General features: G+C 36.0%; 1 pseudogene; it reads right to left on the reverse strand.

Annotated features, from left to right (window-relative positions):
• Window positions 1–233: 233 nt before the first annotated feature.
• LOC149172538 (nucleobase-ascorbate transporter 6-like) lies at window positions 234–4404 on the reverse strand (annotated as a pseudogene).
• Window positions 4405–5974: the final 1570 nt, after the last annotated feature.

Consider the following 5974-nt stretch of genomic DNA (forward strand, 5'->3'; position numbering starts at 1 on the left):
CATCCATTTGAGATAATTCGTGAAAGTAGTTCCCTATCAAAGTGATAGATATAAAATATAGACATCTTATATTTCACACTGAAGCTGTCTCTTTCTGAATTGAAGACACTCTAATTATTCTCCAAATGCACTAATGATATTGATAAAACAGAGACCCCACCTCTGAAATAGAGTTTCATCCTCAGACAGATGGGAAAAACTTAGTCAGGTTGAAAGGGAGAGTATAAAACTCTTCACGTCAGGTTGAAAGGGAGAGCATAAAACTCTTCACTTCTAGGATCGGTTTTGAATGAACGGAACTTATCCCACCAATGATGGCCTCTCTCTTTCCTTGTTGAACTTTCCCCCATATGTAGAGTGTTATCCAAAAAAAATGCTACGCTGCCAGCAACTGAAGGTGGTGACGAGAAAATCACATTGATAATGGCATTGAACTATTAAAAAAGCCATTAAAAAATGTTTAAAGTTAAAAGCATTGAAAATTTGAAGAATGAAGGGAATGTTGCCAAAATGAACTGCTAGCCAAAAAATTTCAATTAAGTTCCTGAAAGAAGTTGTAAGAACCCTACCCATCGTCCATGAGTGTGGACGATGACCAGAAGAAACTGTAAATTCATTGAAGTACTGTGGTACCAATAATCCAAAAAACAGAGAGAAGCCCAAGATGAACTTCGTCCTGAAACTATTTAGATTGCAAAATTGAAGGAAACTGAGACCCCCACCAGCTGCTCATCAAGAATACAAAAAATTTCAGACATGAGGCAAAACCCAAAGAATTGTTGTTCTACCCTACAATTTTAAAGCTGCATCATACAAACTGTCTACCAATATAGGTACCCAATGAATTGTTGTTTTACCCTAATATGTTGAAATTGCATTGTACAAACTAAGTGTCTGGCAATATGAGTTAACCTTAAGGTTTTATGCATACATCCATTATACATTATGGCAATAGCTAAGATACTACTAGTTGACTGAATTTGTAGCTCAGCACATAGGATTTGTGTACATTGTATACATACCAACATAACCAAAGAGGAGACAGTACACAACAGTGACAATGGGTGTTGGAATAGAAGCAAAGATTGCTCCAAATTTGCCTGGAACACATTAACATGAAATTAGCAATGCAAAATCCTAGACTAGGGAATAAACCTCAAAATGAGAGAAATATCCCAACATGAGTTGACTATCACCAAGAACGGAGAATAATATCATAAATCCTGCTGATATCTGGAGTACCCTATGACTCCCAACTCGTGTCAACCCCAAAAGACCAGAATTCTCACTACAAATTCCCAAGATAAGACAAATTTCAAAGCTAGTATTGCCAGAAATGGGTCAAGTTGCAGCTAAAGTTGCAAGAAATGGGTTAATTTGCTTGGTTCTTACACTGATACTGTGGACCCATTTCCAGTTCCAAACATCCCATCCAATAAGATTCCAATTCCCTGTAGAGAGTACCATTACATTCCATCAACAACAATGATACAATCTTCCAATTACCTGAAGCCATAAGGGTGAAAGCAACGAATCCATTTCCTTACCTGCCAGCCTATACCATGGCTGATGATAGATGGAGGGGGAAAACAACATAGAATGTACCAGTAGATTGCAAATTTATGAAAGAAAAAAAAAATAGTAGTTAATACCCAATTTTGTTTTTAAATAGAAACCCATAGATAACTATCAGAAATGTCAATGGGATAATGAAAATAAAAGAGAAGAAAGAATATCTGATATATGGCAAGCAGGCAGACCTCAACAAGAGACACAAATTCTGCAGCCATCATTGCAAATGACTGTCCTCCATCAAAAACAGGTCCTCCCCATTGAAATGGATATGGGACACTTATCCTGCAGAATAATAAAGACCGTGCTGAGGCTTTGCATGAGAACGTATTGTATGAAGTGACATGACAATTAGTATGCATGATTCTTGTAAGAATGCATACCGTTTGGCACCACTAACTAGTCTAGAACCGTCTGTTCGACAATGGGCTTGGGTCTTTTGAGGGGTATGCTTGTATGCTCCACCTACAGTGAGAATATGGTCATATGACCACACAATAGCAACTGCAATTATGATGGCAAAAAGCTCAAATAAAGGCTTCTTACGAGTCTTGATATGTCGACCATATTGAAAGGAAGGACAAAAGAGTTTAATCAGTTAGTTTCATTCTCCATATCCGAGAGGAGATGTCCCCCATGCGCCATACGCGAGAGAGTGGATATTGTTGCTAGAGTGAGGCCCAGCTCGTGGTGTTTCTAGAGTGAGAGTTGCCTAGCTCGTGGGGCAAGGGAAGGATAATGCACTGACAAGGAGTTCAAGAGGGGGTTCGGTCCATTTAATACAACAGATTTAAAAAAGCATGGAAAGACTAGGAACAAGATATATGATATATATCTAGAGAGATACACTCTAGAAGTTTACACATAATGGTAATTGGTTAATTCCTTACCTGTGAAAAGAAGACCAGCGCAATAAGTTGTGGAAGCCTTATTTCAATGCATTTCCCCACCTATAAATAACATCAGAGTACAACACTTCATTTGACTTTTTTTCAAAAAAAGAGGATATCTTTTCAAACAAAATGGAAATTCAAATAGAATAGATATTACAAAATATACATCCGAACATAAATTTGAAGGCAGGTAATATGGATATCCAAATGCATGGGTGTTTGGTGAACAGAATAAATTCCAAGTTTGACGCAAAAATCCTATCAATCTATTGAAAATTCCAAAACTGGTTTCGATAGGACCGAAAACTTATTATTCTAAATGCAAGTTTAACAGGTTGAAAGTTAAAATAAAAACTAAGAGTTGGGCTATTAACTAATAGCTGAATAAACTAACATGATTTGGTTGAAGACATGTGAGGTCAATTTTAGTGACTTAAAGTTCATTAAATTGACAACACTTGAGTCAAGTCATTATTATGCTAGTCACTAATACTTTTACTACATGCAAATATTTCTAAAATATATTTGAACCAAATGAAAGGACTTCATCTATGCTAGCTACTCAAGCTAGAAAGTGTATCAGCGCAAGTAAAATCGAATCCACTGGATTCAAAAAGATTTAGTAGCTATGTCATTTAGTCATTATAGCTTAAATTTTCACAAGAGAAGTTCCAAAACAAACTGGAAATAATTATTTTCAGAACTTACCATGATCCATTTGTGAAACAGTCCAGCTCCGAACACTGCTTATTACTAATGTGATTAATATTAATAAAGATTGTACATAATATGCTATTGTGTTAAAAATTTAAACCTTAAATATATATTAGATGATATAATTAGGAGTAAATCAGGACTAATCTAAATCAAACATTTCTGAAACATTTTTTATTCATAATACATTTCCCAAAAACATTTTATGTTTCATCTAGTTTATGCAATATATTTCATCCTGAGTATCTGTGTAAAAGCAGGTGTTAAGTTCCAACCAAACTATATGTCTAAAAATCACCTACGATGCAGAAAGCACATACTGCCTCCATTCAAAAGAAGAGTCTGCAAATATCAAATCAAAATATCTATTACTTCAAGATAAATGAAATTCCAACAGATGGAACTTGTTTAATAGAAATAGTCATCAAGCCCATAATTATCCAAGCAATATGGGTGCTATTCAAGTTAGCTAGCATACTTGAGCAGGTCCTTCTGTTCCAAACTAATTGTAATCACACTGTAATTTTGAGTACCCTCCAGCTTTCGATATTATCTAACAAAAATGCTGGACTAGGGCACTCAAGCTTAGGAATTCTATACCCATATAACTCAAATGCAATTATGGCATTCATTGAAACTTGAAGCATATGAATTCTATTCAAGAAAATAGAATTTTTTTTTAATACCAAGTGAGTGCAATAGAGGTCAGCTTTTGAAATAGAATTTGTTTAAGCCAGGTGAGCATAACAGAAATGGTGCTCAATGTCCACTTACCCCCGGGAACCCAAGTCCATAGAGCCCAAGAGCAACAAGAGTTACTAGTGGAACTGCTGAAAGAGGGCTCAGATACCTGACACTCACCATGCCATCAAGACAACAAAATTAGGATCTACAGACTGTAAATCTTTAGTACATGTAGATAATTTGAATGAAATTACTTGAGAAAATTCTTAGAGATCAAACCAACCTTAAAACAACAGGCCACAGACCACTGAATCCCAGGATGATTTGCAGTGTTTTGGCTTCTTGAACCAAGATTGGATCTACTTAAATTTGATCGACTTGTACCTTTTATCATATATATGAATACTTCTATCATAAAACTGAGTGTTTGCAAGAGGTTGCATAGATTTTAGGGAGCCCATCTACTAAAATAAGGGTAGAATGGGTACACAGTAAGGAGATAATTTTGATAAACACGTGCCATACATGTAGGAAAACCCATAGTGAGATTGGAATGGAAACTCATACCATACAGGTTGGGCAGATCATAAAGAGACCCAAATTAAAACTAATGCCATAGAGGTGGAGAAAATAGTAAACTACAGTGGGATTGGAATCGAAACTCATGCCATAAAGGTGAAGCTAACCACAGAGAAACTCAAATTGAAAATTATGCTATAAGAATGGGGCAAACAAAAGAGAAATTGGAATTTAAACGTATCCCATACAGGAGGGGAAGCCTAAAAAAAGACTTGAATTGAAACTTGTGCCATGCAGATGGACCAAACCATAGAGTGATTGGAATTAAAAATCAAGCCGTAGAGGTGGAGCAAACCAGCTGCAACAACCCAAAAAGAGATTTGAATTGAAAGTTGTGTCATACATTGAGATGAATGACAAAGAGACCCAAATTGAAACGCATGCCATACAGGTGAAGCGAACCATAGAAAATTGGAATTGAAACTCGTACCATACCAGTGGAGAAAACCACAAAGAAATTGGAAATGAAACTCATCCATAATGGTAATTTAATTGAAATGCATGCTACACAGATAGGGCAGAGCAGGGAGAGAATGGAAATGGAAATCATGTCACACAGGAGGGGCCAAACCATAGAGAGATTGGAATTGAAACTAAGTCCAAATAAGTGTAGCAGGCCAAAGGAAAGTGGAAATGGAACTTGTGCCAGCCAGCAGATGACAAAGAAATTGTAAATGAATTTGTGCAATATAGGGGAGGGATTTCTAATGTTGTGCAGGACCAGTAATTATATAGTATTGGTCCCACCAAACTACCATAAATTGAAACTTTTGAAACAAATATTTAAACAAAAATAAATAACATTAAGTATAAATAGGTATTAATCTATGTCCAAAATTTCCCCATACATTGACTGGGCCCACAACTGTCCATAAATAGTATTTTACTAGTTAAGACTGCCATATTGACCCAGCTAGAAAACAGCTAAAACCATAAAGGCTTCCAAAATGGTCTATTCAAGAAGTAGAAAGCAACAGTCACTTCGACCCCCACTCATCAGAACTGCAGCTTTGCATCCCAAATAAATATGCCTACCTGCACATAACAAAAGGGAATGTATGTCAGCCATAACTGCTGTGTTGTTTAACAACTAATCCCCCTATGTTCAATAAATGACACCCAACCCAATAACATTTAAACCCACTTTGTGCAATAAATGACACCCAGACCCAATAACTGCAATAAATGACACCCATCTCACTCTATTTCTCATTAAAACATATCAAAGGACATGGATCAACAAATAACCAATTCCCAACCATTAGATCACATCAAATTAAATCCAGACCACACATTCAAAATGAAGCCATTGCAATCCATGTGCATCCATGTCCACCAATTAAATTCAAGTGCCCAAAAATATAAAAGAAGTCCACCCACTGTTGAAGTTGCATCTTATGCTTTCAAACCATTCAGAAAACTTGAAGACAACATCAAAAAATAGTTGCCAATATATCCAAGTTAGTTATATGAATTACAACTCATTCTTCTTACAGTTCTGTTTTCATTGTTTTCATTTATCAGATTTCTTA

The sequence above is a fragment of the Pinus tabuliformis genome, chromosome 4_2 (genome assembly GCF_031772625.1).
Source record: "Pinus tabuliformis cultivar Carrire ecotype Pingquan chromosome 4_2, CPIR1, whole genome shotgun sequence".
In the NCBI taxonomy this organism is placed as follows: domain Eukaryota; kingdom Viridiplantae; phylum Streptophyta; class Pinopsida; order Pinales; family Pinaceae; genus Pinus; species Pinus tabuliformis.